We start from the raw sequence: 18,582 nt of genomic DNA, 5'->3' as shown, positions 1-18,582 counted from the left end.
ATGATACAAAAAGGATGGCACAATGTAATCTGTCAATTGTTCAAAATTCCAAAGAAAGCTGGAATTGCACTTTAACATCCAACAAGATGAAAATTTATGGGAAAAAATCATAACAAAGAGGATAATTATATGTTGATATAGGGAATAATAGACCAAGAAGATTTAGGTATCATGAACTTAAATGTACCTAATAATACAGGTACATTGCACTGAGGGGAAAAATAGGTAAATCAAAAAAGTATAGCTGGAGACTTTTACACACACCTCCTGAAACTGATAGATATAAATAAATAAATAAATAAATAAATAAATAAATAAATAAATAAATAAGATTATCTTCTAGCTTCTTAAATGGATTGCAATAAAACTAGAAGTTTAATACAATTTTCAATCTCATATGTCTTAAATTTACAAAATAGGTACTAAATAGCCTATGGAAATCATAAAAGAAATAACAAAGTATTTAGAAATGAACAATGAAATTAGTACTATATGTCAAAATTTGTGGGGCACATCTGAAGCAGTATTTATGGAGAAATTTGTAATTTTGAATACACTTATTAAAGCACAAGAAAGATTGAAGAAAAATAGAGCTAAGCAAGAAGATGAAAGAAAGAAAATATCATCCTAAAGGAAACAAATAATTTTCTTAAAAGTAAGAGTAGAATTCAAATAAATAAAAAATTTAAAAGAAAATAGAGTGGATCATAACACTAAAACATTATTTTAAAAGATCAATAATGATCTTCCTCAACCAGGACTAACTGAAAAAAAAAAAAAAGAAAAATGAGATATAAATCATATACAATATAAAAAGAGAAATAACTATAAAATCAACACAGATTTATAATAATAATAATGAAATAGTATTATGAAATGTGAAAATTTCAATAAAATGGATGTTTCTGAAGAAATATAAAATGCAAAAGTATATACAACCAGAAATAGAAAATGTGAATAGACAAATTGGCATTAAAGAAATTTAAGTGGTGAGCAAAGACTTTCCACAAAAGTCTCCTGCCCATGTTTACAGTTGAGTTCTACCAAACTTTCAAAAATTATAAAATAGAAAGGGAAATAAGACTGACCAGTTCATTTTATGAGGCTAGTGTAATCTTTATTCAAAAACTAGGTAAGGATTAACCAGGAAAATAAAATTATATATCATTTCACTTTTAAGTCTTTTAAGTACAGATGGAAAAATTCAAAACAAAACATTATCTCATGAATCCAACATTGTATTATTTAAGTGCCGCATTATCAGGTAGAGTTTATTTCAAGAATGCAGCAATGTTTAACAGAAAAAAAATCTATCAATTATATATATATATATATATATATATATATATATATATACCAAATTAATAGACTAAAGAATACAATCATATATTTTGAAAGAAAGAAAGAAAAATGAAGGTTCAACATGTTATAAAAGGAATTAGCAGAAACTTCCCTAACTAGGTAAAGGTTATGTATACAAACCCTTCAACTTTCAACACATTCCCTTGAAGCTTAGAAAAAAAACCAAAATACCTATTGTTTATGCTATTGTTTAATCTCCTACAGTAAAGTATTCAAAGCAAAGAAAAAACTCTCATTATTTGAAGAATTTCTATACAAGAAAAACAAATAAAAAGCAACATATAAATGATACTATTAAGAGAGTTCAGGAGGTGGCCAGATTCAAATTCAATCTACACAAAATCAATACTATTCTCTGTATCAGCAATAAGCATCTAGAAAATATAATAAAATGAAGACACCATTCATGAGAGTAATAAAGACTATACAATTTCTATGCATTAAAAAGTACCCAAGGTTTTATAGAGATAAATTTAAACTCTATTGAATACCATAAAAAATAGAGGGATATTTATTCTCTACAGTTGGAAGAGATAATAGTTTAAAGATCCAGTTCTTTTCCATATTAATTCATAAATTTAATTAATTCACAAATTCATAAATTAATTCATAAATTTAATTAATTCACAAATTCATAAATTAATTCATAAATTTAAGAGGCTTCAGGTTCCAGGCTCCAAGCTGTCAGCACAGAGCCCGATGCAGGGCTCAAACTCATGGACCGTGAGATCATGACCTGAGCCAAAGTCAGACGCTTAACCAACTGAGCCATCCAGGTGCCCCACAAGTAGATAATTTTAAAGTAAATCATTTTAAAATTGGTTTCAAGGAATAAAAATCTATGATCAGTTTAAGGTAACTTTGAAAAAGAAGAGTAAATAAAAGAGACAGTATAACAAAGTATGGGAAAAATAGATCATAGAACATAATGGAAAACTCAAGACAGACACATGCAAATGTGAAAACATTATATATAATAAAGTTGGCCCTACAAATCGTGGTTAGGAAAATGCATAGATCAGAGTTTCTGTTGCAGAAACATAATTGATTGATGGCCCCAGATGCTCTCCCTCTGCATCCACAACCACATTTATGCCAAGGCCACTTCCTGGAGGGTGTTCCCAGCCAATGACTGAGCACATGGGCATATTAATTCCCACAAGATGTGATACTCCCATGACAGGCAGCTTTGGTTTGAGGACTCCCTACTGGCCTGGCCAAAACTTTCTTAGAACTCTATGGTAGTTTGAGACTCTTCCTATCTAATCCACCTTCTGGCTTTCTCTCCTTCACAAGTGTTAGACATATAGGAGTGGTCTTCTGGGCACTCCCCTTTATCCTTCACAGGTGTTTCCCCCAATTAATCTCTTGCACATCTAAATCCATTCTGGCATCTGCTTCTAGGAAGACCTGAACTAACATATAAAAAAATGATAAAAAGATAGATTGTTGAATAGATGTTATTGGGAAAATTGCCTCCTACATAAAGAAACATATAATGCATCCCTCTCTTATACCATAATTGCAGGTGAATTCCAGATAGATTTAAACTTATATACAAAATGTATAACTAAAAATTAAAAGATGTTAGTCATCTAGTGGTAGTGAAAGATTCCTCAAACAAAACTCCAAAAGCACAAAGAAAGCAAAAGTATTAATTTGAGAATATTGAAATTCAGGATTTCTATTCACTAAAGACCAATGTGGTATGATGGACTGCTGTCTCCCAAATTCACTTGCCCATCTCTAAACCTAACAGGACTCCTTAATTTTTGGTGGAAGCATGGTCACCTGGGTAAAAGACTACATTGCTTAGCCTTCCTTATAGGTAGATATGGCCCTGTCACTACTCTCTGGCCAATGAAATGTGAGCAGACTTCCAACAAATGCATGTAGCATTTATGTCATGCCCTTAAAACAAAGGGACTTACTACACTCTTATCCTTCCTTTCTCCTTCTCAACAAGCTGATAAGAACCACCTTGCATCATGCTGAGAAACCACCTTGCATCATCCTAAAAATGGTAGAATAGTAAGACAGAAGGATCACCTTCTCCAGACTACTACTTGAGAGAGAAATAAACCTCTTTCTTGTCAGAGCCATTGTTAATATGGGGCTCTAATACAAATGCCAAAGTTACCTCCTAAATAATATAAACACCATGGACAAAGTTAGTGGACAGAGGACAAACTGGGAAATTATATTGGCAATGTCTAAAATAAAAAAGGTATAACAACTAAGATAAAAAAAAAAAAAAAAAACCTCATTTAACCAAGCAAACAAAAAATGAAAATCAGAAATGTTTAAAGCTATTAACATGCAATAAGAGGAAACCCAAAAGACTAAAAAGCATATTAGGAGATGCTAAATTTTACTAGTAATTAGAGAAATTAAAATTTAAATAATGACATATCACTTACACTCATCAAAATAGCCAATATTGAGTAATGCCAAGAATTAAGGATATAGGTATGTAATGTAAGGATATAGAGATATTCTTGAACTTTTCATGGGAATGTAAATACAATTTGGAAAGCAGTTTGACAGAACCTAGTTAAATTAGGTATATATATGTATATATATATATATATATATATATATATATATATATATATATATACACACTTTGGCCCAGCAATCTTACTCCTGGGTAGATATCCCAAGATATCCTTATACAGATCCAGAAGAAGATACATAAAAGACCATTTATTACAGGGCTATTTCTGGTAGTAAAGAAATGGAGATATTGTAGCTCTCCTAAAGTCAACAGAAACAACATATATCCAATATACATTACATAGATACTAAAAGCACAGTGCTAAATAAAACAAATGAGAAACAGAATGAAATTTATAGCACTGGATCATTATAGACATAAAAAATGTGTGAACATAAAAATAATAAAAATAATATATATTTATAATAAATAGATAATAAAATATATATTTTACAAAAACACAAAACACACATAAAACAAACCACATTAGAATGGTTAAGAAATAAGAATGAAGGGGAAAATAAATAAATAAATAAAACAAGAGAGAGTCAAGGGTGACTTGGTGGCTTGGTCAGTTGAGCATCTGACTCTTGATTTTAGCTCAGGTCATGATCTCATGGTCCATGAGTTCGAGCCCCACATTGGGCTCTGCACTGACTGTGTGGAGTCTGCTTGGGATTCTCTGCCCTTCCCACATTCTCTCTCTCTCTCTTAAAATAAATAAACTTAAAATAAATAAATTTAAAAAAAACAAGAGAGAGTCATTGCATGGACTGGTGACAACAGTGTGCCATGCCCTAATATAACTCAGACTTCTGCACTCCAAGAATGAGAAAAATGATAATAAAACAATATAAAGTGCATACAAATATTCTGCTACGAAATTAAGTCTGCTTTTATTACATATATTATTGCTTCCTTTGTATACTCCTTAAAGTATTTTTCTAATATAATAAGCAATCCTGGGAATCTTGTGAAAATTAACTTTCACAAGTCACTAATCTAGGAAGTCGGCCAGAGGGTAGGGGTAACAGGAATATGGGAGATACAGAGAAAGTAACTGTGTTATCTACTTACCTCTGAAAATGTGAGATATTCTTTTTTTTTTTTTTAAACAATTTAACGTTTTTTTAATTTTTATTTTTGAGACAGGGAGAGACAGAGCATGAACAGGGGAGGGTCAGAGACAGGGAAACACAGAATCTGAAACAGGCTCCAGGCTCTGAGCTGTCAGCCCAGAGCCCGATGCGGGGCTTGAACTCACGGACCGCGAAATCATGTCCTGAGCCGAAGTCGGCTATTCAACCGACTGAGCAACCCAGGCGCCCCGAAAATGTGAGATATTCTAATACTAGGTCCTGGTGTTATCTTCCTTCATCACCTTAGGCCCAGTAATACAAATCTGTTTCCTAGTGAACCTCTCTGTATTCGCAATTACCAGGCCAAAAAGGAAATGGAAAGGAGGTTGACAGGAGAATCAGAAAAGCACCAGAAGAGAGGTGAAAAAAATATATATGACTAGTGAAATAAGTATCTGGCTCTTCCACTCAATGTAGATTCCTATGTCTTCAGAGTTAGGAGAATAAAAGGAAAGAACTGAGTAGTGTAGAGCTTGGTCTTTGCATCAGTGAGACCCCCAGCCATTCAACAGAACCCTTTTATGTTTGATCTCCTTTTTAGCCAGCTAACTTTTCTGCTCTATACGGTTCTCAATGGCTGCAAGAGAAAATTGGGTTTTTTTCCTCCATGTTCAATAATACTATTGATACCCATACTTATTTCCTATCAGAAATGAGGACACAGCTGTATTTTCAAAAACAGATTTGGCCTTTTTTGCATCTCACTTTGACAATTCTTTACTCTAAAAAATTGAACTTCAGGGCACCTGGGTGGTTCAGTTGGTTAAGCACCCGACTTCAGCCTAGGACAGATCTCCCCATTCCTGAGTCCAAGCCCTGCCTAGGGTCTGTGCTGACAGCTCAGAGACTGAAGCTTGTTTCAGATTCTGTATCTCTTTATCTGTCTCTGCCCCTCCCCACTCATGCTCTGTCTCTCTCTCTCTCAAAAATAAGTAAACATTAAAAAAAAAATTAAAAACAAACAAACAAACAAAAAACCCCCTGAGCCTTGGCTTGCTAACAGGACACCCTCCAGGCCATACAACGGGATCTGTGTTCTTCTGTAGTGAAAATCAGTTCTCCTACAATGAAGTGTTCTATCAGTTATCTTGTAAAAAAAAAAAAATCTAAAACTAATCCTTGCTTCAGGTGAATAAGCACTAATCCTTCACTCTACTAGGGCAAATATAAAAAGTAAACAACTATGCTTGTTTACTATGCCACAAAAAATGCTTAGGGAAAGAGGGTCAGGGCCACAATGTGGATATAAAGGTCTACTATGCCCTCTTTAATAAAATATATCCTACTTTCAGGACCAGCTTCATGGGATGTGCAACTGGTGAAGTCTCACAGGGTCTCATGCTCAGAAGGCCCCTGCTTGGGTTTAATGCTCTAAGGTGGCTATCTTGAAACTCTCCCAGCTCTGGCCCTCAGCCACTGCCACCCTCTATCTAAGATATAGTTTGAACTGGCTAAAGGAGGTCACATCCCCTTTGTCCAACCACCCTCCCTATTCCTTTCCATGGAGTTGGGCTCAGGGAGGTTCTGGGTCAGGTATGTGCCTGCTGAGTCTCTGGCTGGCAGACAGGCAGTGCCTTCAGGGGTGACTCCATGCACTCTTTCCCAATTCCACAGAGGTATCAAGTAAGGCCTGGTGCTGGACCCCAGTTGCAGTAAATTGAGCAGCAGCAGATATGTGCCAAAGGGAGATTGATTTTCCTGTCCCTGGCTGGGGCCCTACATTTTCATTTTGCCATTTGCCCTGCGCCCTGCAACTTATATAGCCAGTTCTGCCTAAATCCCTCCAGGATCGGTACTGAAAGGAAACTTTTCTGATGAGAAAAAGCAGCTTAACAAGTAATATGACTCTGTTCCTGTGCATCTGACCTTCTTGGTGAAGGTCTCTCACTGGGGGCCCTGGTGCCACCATCACATTGGCATCTGGGGTGCACACCTCTCTTAAATACTCTGCAGATTCAAGTAATCCTCATTATACCACTTTATGCAACTGAACCAAGCCAGAAATTTCAGATAGGTTTATTAAATAGTAAAGAAAACAAGAAGGAAAATAAATGCACATTACACAAGGAATAGAAATAGTAAATCTGACAGAATAAAGACTGTGGTCCTAGGATAGCGAACTCGTTCTTAGGAACCCCATGACTCAACCACTCCACATAACAGTCCTTTCTATTCCCTTACCTCTCTAACTTTCCTTTTAAGTAGTTTTTACTTCTATCAGATAGTCATAGTTTCCTTTTAGAGAGACTTACCTCTTCCATGGATGACTAATAACAGGAATTAAGTCAGACTTGAAAGGAAATGCTTTCTCCTCAAAAAAAAAATAAATAAATAAAATAAAGGTAGGTTTAGCTTTGTAGGCCTACCAGAATAGCCAAATCTTAGTAAAGCATAAAATTAGTACATTCCTACACTGGGAAATAAGTGATATAGTAGCAAGGACATCATTCTCTAATGTTGGAAATGTTAGGATTATTTTTGTTTTCATTTTAAATCCTTTCTATTCAAACAATGATGTGGTCTATAGGTTGCACTAAAAAAATAACATGGATATAGTGGTAATGAAAATAAAGTACCATGTTTAAGCTTCTTTCTAGAGCTCTGACCTTCACTGTTTCTAAAAGTTTTCTTCTATTGTTTTAATTCCTGATTATTATTATTATTAGAGAGAGAGTGTGCGCATGCATGCGTGTGGTGGGGGACGGACAGAGGAAGAGGGAGAGAGAGAATCACAACAAGCTCCATTCTCTGTGTGGAGCCAGATGTGGGCTCCTTCCCACGACCCTGGGATCATGACCTGAGCTGAATTCAAGAGTTGGACGCTCAAGCAACTGAGCTACCCAGGTGCCCCGATTGTTTTTTTCTAAAACGTAGGACATAATTGTAAGAGTATTTGATAATTTCTTTACTTGTGGTGTCATAGCTTGCTAATTGCCCCCCCCTACTTCTTCCTCATGTAATTGGTTGATGTGTGGCTATGACAGACTCTTTGTACCAGCTTAAATAATAAAAGGGAAATTCTGCTGACTAATTTCTAAGTTCTCTTAAGCTAGCAGATGGCTAACTTTTGGGTTTCACAGGATATTTTTAAAGTGAAGGTGAAACCCATAAATGCCAATTTTTAAAAGTTTTATCAAGTAGAGATTTTTAAAAGTAAAACATACTAATAGTATTATTTCATAAAAGAAAGGACATTTTAATTCTGAAGGAAGTCCTTTCACTGAACAAACTGAGCAATGAACTCACTGAATTCTCATTTCTCTGAGGAACACTTAAGAAGACCATAGAGATCATTACCAGATAACCTCCTGAGTCAGAGGTTGGCAAAATTTTTAAATTATTAATAAATATTTCCCTGCAAACTTTTCAACTATTTTGAATATTTCTATCAGTTTTATGAACTTTTATGATGACCATGTATGAGATTCAGCAGTATGTACTCTGTGGGTTTTCAAAGCCACCCTAAATTTAAAAACCTCTGAAGTAAGCATTTCATTATGCTTTTTTTTTATTACTAAGAACACTAAACAGAAAGCACTGTAAAGTGCTATTGTCTTCTCTTGAATTGCTCCTTACACCAAAAATTTCAATTATAAAACAATAAAATACCACATATTACATGATTGAGATATGCCATGGGTATTTTTAACACCAAGGACATAACTTTATAACTGATAGCCTGTTTTGATAAAGTAGGCCTGTAGTCTTGTCACTTGTTATCAGTATAAACATCTTCATTCTTAAGAGGCTCTCTTCTATATCTAATTCCTCTTGGAAAACATACTTTAGATACATTCACATAGATAAAAATGTGTTAGGAATTTAAAAACTTCTGATGAAGATATTTGCTTAATAAATGTTGCATTAGCATGGCTGTTTAGAATTTTTTCATTAACTGCATAGAAAACAGAACACTATATAGAATTAATAAACCCTCACCCTTCATTGCATAATAATCAATGTAAGGATGTTATAAGGAAGTATTTATTATATTAAAACAAAGGACATTATTCTGATAGCTGTTGGGTCTAAAATGTAACATTTGACTTTCAAAGCAAGTAAATCAGCAGAGCTCCAAATAGGGAGACTCAACCAACAAAGGATCATAAAGTTAAAAAGTCTCTGTTAATCAATGACAAATTTAGTACTTGTTGCTACAATTACAAAGATAATAGTTCCTTTATGTCAGTGCCTTTGGTTTTGCAGCTGTAAAATAGCTTTGAAATTCAGCATTTCAAGGAATAGAAATTAATAGGAGGTCATTTCTACCAGAGAAATTTTAGGGGCCCATCCTCTCTAATCATCATTAAAAACTAAATCCGTAGGAGAAGAGGCACTTTACTGATTGTCAAGTGGAAGCTATTATTCATTTGATGAAGCTCTTGGCACTGTGCCATTGATTCTGCACTACAGCCTGCTGCTTGTTCGCCTTCATCTCGTGCAATCAGAGTTGTTTCTGCCTGCCAGGAGCTATTTATAGAGCAAAGGGTGGGGGGAGAAAAGCTGATATGTTCTCCTTCTTGAAAAACAACTTTCGAACTTTGTAAGTACAAATCTGTTTTTCTTGTCATCAGACTGTCTGCTTTTTCCTTCAGTGTAGAAGATAAGGAAGCTGACTTCAAGACAATTGCCCTTCCTAATAATGACTGTGAATTTGGTGGAGTCGCAGGCTACAATCACACTGAGTCTGACTCCCTTGGATTAATGTTCCTCAAAACTACATACACCGTCATATGTCTACAGTAATGCTTTCATTTCTATACTTCCATGTCCATTCCAGTTTTCTATCTTAAAAATTTCTAAAAGATACCCCCTGCTTTCTTATACTTATTAAAAGCAAATATATCTTGCAAAAAAAAAAAAAAAACCACTAAAAATAAAAACCTCAAAATATAAGTATAGGAAAATATTTGGGGGCTCAATTATTTAGGAGTTGATTCAAAGTGAATCAAGTGTTGGTGAAATTGTTTTTCCTATAATTGTAAAAGAAGTTGGATTTGCATAAGTTTTACTTAGAAGATTCATTGTCCCACGGCAATATAAATCTCTGTTAAAAGTTATCCACATGATATGAACATGGCATTCTCAAAGTTATTTGCAACTCTCATTGTCTTGGGTTGCAGTTGTGAACATATTTTAAAACCTAAACTATTCAGAATCTTTATTTTTGGAAAAGTTTCAGGCTTTATCTCAGCAGTTGCAAAATCCACTTAAAATGTTTCATCCTCTAAAACAATAAATAGAGAAAATTTTTAAAAAAGTATGCATTTAAAATACTTCAGGATAGCAATAGCAATACTTCTGAATGCTAAAATTTAATATAATGGAAAGGAATTGTATTTGTTGAAATACAAAACAACAAAACCAAAACCTGAACCTTTAAAGCATATGGAAATAAAACATATGGCTATGAATTGCCTGATATAATTTTTTTTGAGAAATTTAGTGTCAAATGTTTTAACAAAGTGAAATTTTTTCTTTTTTTTTTTTTAATGTTATTTATTTTTGAAAGAGAGACAGAGAGAGAGAAAGACAGAGTGTGAGCAGGGGAGGGGCAGAGAGAGAGGGAGACACAGACTCCGAAGCAGGCTCCAGGCTCTGAGCTGTCAGCACAGAGCCTGATGCAGGGCTCAAACTCACAAACTGTGAGATCATGACCTGAGCTGAATTTGGATGCTTAACCAACTGAGCCATCCAGGTGCCCCACAAAGTGAAATTTTTTTAAAAAGTAGCCATAGAGCCACAGCATTGCCAGTAAATGTTTGATTTTAAATAGAACTCAAAATACAACCTTAATCAATTGAAAATACAATAAAAGATCAGCCAAAGTAGTTAGCAAAACAACTTGAGTTAGCAGGGTGGAAAACAGACCACGGATTTGTTTTGTTTTGCTTTAACTTCATAGAAGACCCATATTTCAGCACGCCTTTTAGACTGTGGTATTTTCAGAGCCCTGGCTTGCAGCAGGAACCAGAAAGGTATATTTACCAGGGATTCTATAGTGTCTTCTCTCCTGAAACTTACATGCCTTACCACTAAGACATTTACCTAGAAGAAGCTAAGATTAGATGAAATGCTCTGTTTCAAACAAACCTATGGGATATCAAGTGGAACTAAGTATCGTGGATCCAGGTATTTTAGAAAGTCAAATGGAATAAGAAAATTAAAAATCCATTTGATTCTGAATTGCCCAGAGTAACTCTGCATAGCCTGAACTTCTGAATAATTTTCAGCTCTTCCTCCCCTTCACTTTTAGTTATCAAAACTTTCTTCTTATAGTCTTTCATTCCAAACAATAAAAAATCGAGGCATTTTTTAGAATAGTATTTTGAAGGGAACCTGGGTGGCTCAGTCATTGAGTGTCCAACTCTTATCTCAGCTTAGGTCACGATCTCACAGTTCGTGAGATTGAGTCCCTTGCTAGGCTCTGCACTGACAGCAAGGAGCCTGTTTGAGATTCTCTCTCTTCCCTCTCTCTCTCTCTGCACTGCCCCCCACCCACCCACTTGCACTCTCTGTCTCTCAAAATAAATAAACAAATTTTAAGAAAAATAAACAGAATAGTATTTTGAAATCTCTGCCATTAATTCAACAGATTACACTGGGCTCAGAGGTTAGGTTTGTGGAGCTAATCTCCCTCTTACACATTCAATAATTCACTCAACAAACAATTTATTGAGTACCTATTATTTCCCGGCACCATCCTAGTTGTCAAGATATATTTAGGAACATAAAACATGCAAAGTTCCTATCTTTATTTAATTATATTACAATGGAGCTTCAGCTACGAAAAAGCAGAAATCAACCTCAAAAGACATCTTTCTTTCGTGAACATAGTCCTATATTTCTCAAAATTGCACAACATTCAACTGAAGGGCAACAACTACATAGCAGTTACAAGTTTTTGAGCACTGACCATATATGACGGATACTGTGTTGAACACTTTTTCATGCATTATCCCTCTTAATCAGTGCCTTTTAATCTTCAAAAAAAAATTTCCCATATTGATAAAAGAAATGAATGAATGAAGAAATGAACACTTAGAAAAGTTAAATAACTTATTAAGCTTGCACAATTAAAAGGGCAAATTTAACAGAGGTCTCTCCCATCTATAAAAATAATTTCAGGCAAGTCTTCTACTGAAGACTTAGTAGCACTTATTCATTCATTCATTCATTCATTCATTTGGCATTTATTCAACAAATATTAAGACCGTCTCATATGTGCCAGGCACTGTTTTAAATACATGGGATACATTAATGAGCCAAAGAGGTAAAGATCCCTGTTCTTAGGGAGCTTAAATCTTAGTGAGAGGAGACATACAATAAAAACAAACATAATAAATAAGGAAATACATAATACATTAGAAGGTTAACATCCATTCATTGGGAATTATATGAAGTCTAACTTGTTTTTCCTAACAATTTGAGTTCTTAAGTTAGAAATAAAGATAACTTTTAAAATGAAAATAAAAAAGGGGCGCCTGGGTGGCTCAGTCAGTTAAGCGGCTGACTTTGGCTCAGGTCGTGATCTCACGATTTGTGAGTTAGAGCCCCACAAACAGGCTCTGCGCTGACAGCTCAGATCCTGGAGCCTGGAGCCTGCTTCAGATTCTGTGTCTCCTTCCTTCTCTGACCCTCCCCCACTCACACTCTGTGTGTGTCTCTCTCTCAAAAATAAATAAATATTTAAAAGTTTTTAATTTAAAAAAAGAGCTCAGGAGACCAATGACAAGCACCCCAAGAAGGAAATGCTACAGCAGAACAAGGTGTTGCAGAAATGACTTCATACTGGGGAAACTGACACCTTTTTGCCACCACTGTAGAGTTGAACTTGTTCTAAGTCTTCGTTATTTTGATCATCAGATGCTTGGAAATAAAGGGCAGAGCAGGGCATCAGTAATTGCCCATCTGGAGTACAACAAACACACGTAAATCACTGGAAAATCACGTGCGGTTCGATGACACTTATCCACTTTGGTTTCCACAGACTGGTATGCCAAACCCCAGACACCAAAATGACTAAGGTTGGAGAATAAATACCCATCATTAAATTTCCAGTGGTTTAATAATTATCCCTCTTCCTGGGGACATGATTAAACCTCACACAGCAGCAAAACAAGAAACTAAGTTGCTGGGCATCAAAGGTGAAGAGAAAGTAAATGAGAAAGAGAGAGTGAGAGTAACAAGGGAAATGAGAGAAGACAGGGGGAGAGGGAGGAAGACCATAGAAGGGAAAAACCTCTTTGGTGATTACTCTCAACCATCCTGGCGCTTAAGACAATCACCCACAGGCACTAAACAAGTGATTGAGCTGCAAGCTGGATGTGTCCCTCGTTCTCATAATTCCAGGGGCTGGGGCACGTTGCTCCACCAATGGGAGCAGAAAGTGCAGTAATACGGGAAACATCATCCCACTCCAGTCAATGCTTTTCTCCTCAGGGTAAGGTTGAGCTTGATCCCTTTAAGACAAAAATGGTGAATCTTCTCTCTTACTGAAGTACTGACTTTCAATATTGCTTTCTTAAGAGGGAAAAAATGGAAGCTTTCTTTTAATAGTATGTTAAGTGGTCCCAGAGTTATAACTGACATAAACCTCAGTCAAAGTTCCTTGTAATGGTTAAAAAACCCAGCATACCTTCCTATCCATGGAGTTTCCAGGCACAGCCTAAGGAAAAATTCCCAATTGCTGACTGGAACTAAGAGAAATCAATTGGATACGAGATGACGATAAATCCCATTTGAGATAATGGTACCAGGGATTATATATTAACTAAGATCAAAGTCAATGCTCCTTAAGTAGTTTACTTCCAAATTTTTCCTTTTATAAACTGAAAATATTCTAGCAGGCCAACTCCAGAAACCATGTCTATATTACTCACCTCTGTATCTCTAGTACCTTGCACAGAACTTAGCAAATGATAGCACTCAATAAACGTTTTGACCAAAAACAGTACAAATATATGAATATATTATTATTATTATTATTTTACCTGGAGTACAGCTGAGAAACAATGTTACATTAGTTTCAGGTGTACAACATAGTGATTTGACAACTGTGCATTATGCTATGCTCACCACAAGTGTAGCTACCATCTCTCACCATGCCATTGACCATCTTCCCTACGTTGTACCTTTTATCTCCATGAATAATTCATTCTTTAAGTCTATGCCTCCACTCCCCTTTATCCTTTGCTCATCCCCATGCTTTTCCCCTCTGACAACCCTCAGTTGTTCCCCTCAGTTTGTTCTCTGTATTGACAGGTCTGCTTCTGCTTTTTTTGGTTCATTTGTTTTTTAGATTCTACATCCAAGTGAAATTATATGGTATTTGTCTTTCTCTGGCTTATTTCACTTAGCTTAATACCTTCTAGGTTCATCCATGTTGTTGCAAATGGCAAGATCTCATTCTTTTTTGTAGCTGAGTAATATTCCATTGTGTACATATGTACCACTTCTTTATCCATTCATCTATTGTTGGACACTTGGGTTGCTTCCATATCTTGGCTATTGTAAATAATGGTGCAGTAAACACAGAAGCGCATATATCTTTTCGAATTAATGTGTTGTTGTTTTTTTTTTTAATTTCTTTGGGTAAGTATCCTATAGTGGAATTACTGGATCATATGGCATTTCTATTTTTTAATTTTTTTTTTTTAGAAACCCTCAAACTGTTTTCCACAGTGGATGCACCAAGTTACATCCCCACCAACAGTGCACAAGAGTTCCTTTTTCTCCACATCTTTGCCAACACTTGTTGTTTCTTGTCTTTTCGATACTACTAGACATTCTGACTGGTGTGAGGTGATATCTCATTGTGGTTTTGATTTGCATTTCCCTAATTATAATGATGTTGAGCATCATTTTTTTTCCTGTGTCTGCTGGCCATCTATATGTCTTCTTTGGAAAAATTTCTATTTGTTTTTCAGTTTTGAGTTATATAAGTTCTTGGTATATTTTGGATATTAACCCCTTATAGACAAATCACTTACAAATACTTCCTCTCATTCAGTAGGTTGCTTTGTCCTTTTGTTGATTGTTTCCTTTGCTGTGAAGAAGCTTTTTATTTTGGTGTAGTCTCAATAGTTTGTTTTTGCCTTTGTTCTTATTTTTCTATCTTACAAGAACATGGTAGCAATTTATATATAATTATTGGGTTCCCTGTGTTAATTAGGCACCCTACAAAGTATAAAATGACTCTTAAATTTTATTATATTTGTATGCCTCATTTTTCACTTTTATATATGTTATTTTATTTTATCTTATTAAGCCAAAATTCCAGATAACTCTCTGGCCAACATATGACAGGAAGGGAAAGTAGCTAATATTTATTAAGAATTCATTAACGGAACTTTCCAGAACACTCGCTGAAAAGCGGAGGAGCAGCAGCTGCCCGAGCTGCGCCCAGCAACGCGCTCCTTCCCGCTCCCCCACACCAGCCTCGGCCCCCTCACCGGCTGTAGAAAATGGTGAAAGAAACTACTTACTATGATGTTTTGGGGGTCAAACCCAATGCCACCCAGGAAGAATTGAAAAAGGCTTACAGGAAATAGGCTTTGAAGTACCACCCTGACAAGAATCCAAATGAAGGAGAGAAGTTTAAACAGATTTCTCAAGCTTATGAAGTGCTCTCTGATGCAAAGAAAAGGGAATTATATGACAAAGGAGGAGAACAGGCAATTAAAGAAGGTGGAGCAGGTGGTGGTTTTGGCTCCCCCATGGACATCTTTGATATGTTTTTTGGAGGAGGAGGAAGGATGCAGAGAGAGAGGAGAGGTAAAAATGTTGTGCATCAGCTCTCTGTAACCTTAGAGGATTTATATAATGGTGCAACAAGAAAACTAGCTCTGCAAAAGAATGTGATTTGCGACAAATGTGAAGGCCGAGGTGGTAAGAAAGGAGCGGTAGAATGTTGTCCCAATTGCCAAGGTACTGGAATGCAAATAAGAATTCATCAGATAGGACCTGGAATGGTTCAGCAAATTCAATCTGTGTGCATGGAGTGCCAGGGCCATGGGGAACGGATCAGTCCTAAAGATAGATGTAAAAGCTGCAATGGAAGGAAGATAGTTCGAGAAAAGAAGATTCTAGAAGTTCATATTGACAAAGGCATGAAAGATGGCCAGAAGATAACATTCCATGGTGAAGGAGACCTAGAACCTGGACTGGAACCAGGAGATATTATCATTGTTTTAGATCAGAAGGACCATGCTGTTTTTACTAGGCGAGGAGGGGATCTTTTCATGTGTATGGACATACAGCTGGTTGAAGCACTGTGCGGCTTTCAAAAGCCAATATCTACTCTAGACAACAGAACCATTGTCATTACCTCTCATCCAGGTCAGATTGTCAAGCATGGAGATATCAAGTGTGTGCTGAATGAAGGCATGCCAATTTATCGTAGACCATACGAAAAGGGTCGCCTAATCATCGAATTTAAGGTAAACTTCCCTGAGAATGGCTTTCTCTCTCCTGATAAACTGTCTTTGCTGGAAAAGCTCCTACTTGAGAGGAAGGAAGTAGAAGAGACTGATGAAATGGACCAGGTAGAACTGGTGGACTTTGATCCAAATCAGGAAAGAAGGCGCCATTACAATGGAGAAGCGTATGAGGATGATGAACATCACCCTAGGGGAGGTGTTCAGTGTCAGACCTCTTAATGGGGCCAGTGAAGAACACTCCTGGCATTTTATATGCAGTAGTGAACGAATGAAGGACTATAATCATAGCTCACTACTTGCTATTATTGTTTTTGTTTTAATATTCAACTATAGTAGTGTTTTAAAAGTTAAATGAAGAATAAAAAATATAAAAGCTCTGAAAAAAAAAAAGAATTCATTAAGACTCACATGTACCACATGTCTTCATTTGCATTTTCTCATTTCTTAATTTTTTTTTACATTTATTTATTTTTGAAAGAAAGAGAGACAGAGCACAAGTGGGGAGGGGCAGAGAGAGAAGGAGACAGAATCTGAAGCAGGCTCCAGGCTCTGAGCTGTCAGCACATAGCCCGACGCATGGCTCGAACTCACAAACCGTGAGATCATGACCTGAGCCAAAGTTGGATGCTCAACCAACTGAGCCACCTAGGCATCCCTTTCTCATTTATTTCTTGAGTCACTCTGATAAATTAGACATTATTAATCTCCTTTAACAGGGAAAGAAGTATAGGCTTAGAGAGGTTAATTAATTTGCCCAAGGTTATACAACAGTAAGCAGCAGATGCAGATTCCAATCTAGGCCCTTTTGACTTGAAAGTTCATACTCCTTCTTTCTCTTATATCAAACTGCCAAAGGAAAACATATGCAAAAACATATTCAAACTACAAAATCAAGCACCTATCTATCAAAAGAGAAGCTTGGGGTGTGCCTGTGCTGGCATGGGTGTGTTTTCATTATGATAAACAATTTCAATAAAGGAGAAAAGTGTCAATTGCCTCCTACCACCAAAATATCTTTTACTTAGAGATTTTATTTTATAGTAGTAGATTAAGAAATTATTCTTCTTTCTCAGGGGTTATTTCATTAAAAATATTTATTTCCCTCTTGTGTTTTAGTTTGACTTACCTTTAGTCAGATCAATAGGGAAAATGTAATTCAAAGAAAGTCACAGATGGAAGCAAAAAACACAGAAGAGAATTGGAGAGACCCTGAGCAGCATGCCTATAAATCCACTAATGTCCACCCGGAAAGACATGAAAAGCAAAACTTTCTTGATGAATACCAGTTTCCTGGAAAAGGGCAATTATGCTCTTCTCTTCCAGAAAGTTACTTAGAAAAGCCAGCATGACCTCTGCTTAAGTCTCCTGTGAATAAGTTCTGGAAGACGTCCATGGAAGTGTAATCCTATATAAAACCAAATAATCTTGAGGCAATTAGACTGATAGTGAATTTGAGTCTTAGTGGAAAGAGTCCTACAATGGTAAGTGAAGTAAACATTATTGGTGTCTTACCCACTCATATCACCTGCACATGTACATTGCACACAGCACACTGAATTAATAATTACCAGAGTTCAAAAGATGTTTGTGTATGTCTGTGTATCTCTTGAGAAGAGAAAACTAATCCTTAGGAGGGAAAATGGCTCATTTTTCAACTGACTTAATATGGAAAACTCCCTGCAATAAACATGTGTTGAGTTAAACAGGAAATCAGCAAAATTTATAAAGAAAAATCAGTTTGATAAACCTCTGGCAGCCTCAGATTCAAAGTGCTCTGATTATCTGATCAAAGTTTCAGCACTGAGTATTGGAAACGTCTGTAAGTGAGACCCTGTCAAAAGCAGATATTAGACCATAGCCATTAATAATCAGAATCATAACCTATCAAATGTACTGTTCCTCACTTTCCAGTCGCCCTAAAATAGAGTCTACAATAGGCAATTCCTGTATAAAAGAAGATATAAACAACATCAGTTCTAGGCATAAGAAAATATCTGTGGTTTATTTTGAAGGATAGCAAAAGGTCTACATGTCCTCAAAATGTACCATCCTTTGCCACACACTACTTGTCTCAAGTAAGAAATTCACCTTTAATGACATTTCTTTGGACTAGAACATAATATATGTTAATTATCCATTCACA

At 35.9% G+C, this 18,582-nt stretch overlaps 1 long non-coding RNA gene and 1 pseudogene across 1 annotated transcript in view; one reads left to right on the top strand and one right to left on the bottom strand.

The window, feature by feature from the left end:
- Window positions 1–240: 240 nt before the first annotated feature.
- The window catches only part of LOC109266668 (uncharacterized), a 96,575-nt gene continuing 78,233 nt past the window's right edge, over window positions 241–18,582 (bottom strand). Inside the window, exon 4 of the long non-coding RNA XR_002079811.2 lies at window positions 241–273. This is a non-coding gene — a long non-coding RNA (uncharacterized LOC109266668). The remainder of the gene's footprint in view (window positions 274–18,582) is intronic.
- Window positions 15,402–16,823, top strand: LOC109266666 (dnaJ homolog subfamily A member 1-like; annotated as a pseudogene).

This window comes from Panthera pardus, unplaced genomic scaffold, assembly GCF_024362965.1.
Source record: "Panthera pardus isolate Hobbes unplaced genomic scaffold, ASM2436296v1 HiC_scaffold_11, whole genome shotgun sequence".
Lineage (NCBI taxonomy): Eukaryota > Metazoa > Chordata > Mammalia > Carnivora > Felidae > Panthera > Panthera pardus.
Note: the sequence above shows the minus strand (reverse complement) of the source record. Positions and strands in the feature narration are given on the sequence as shown.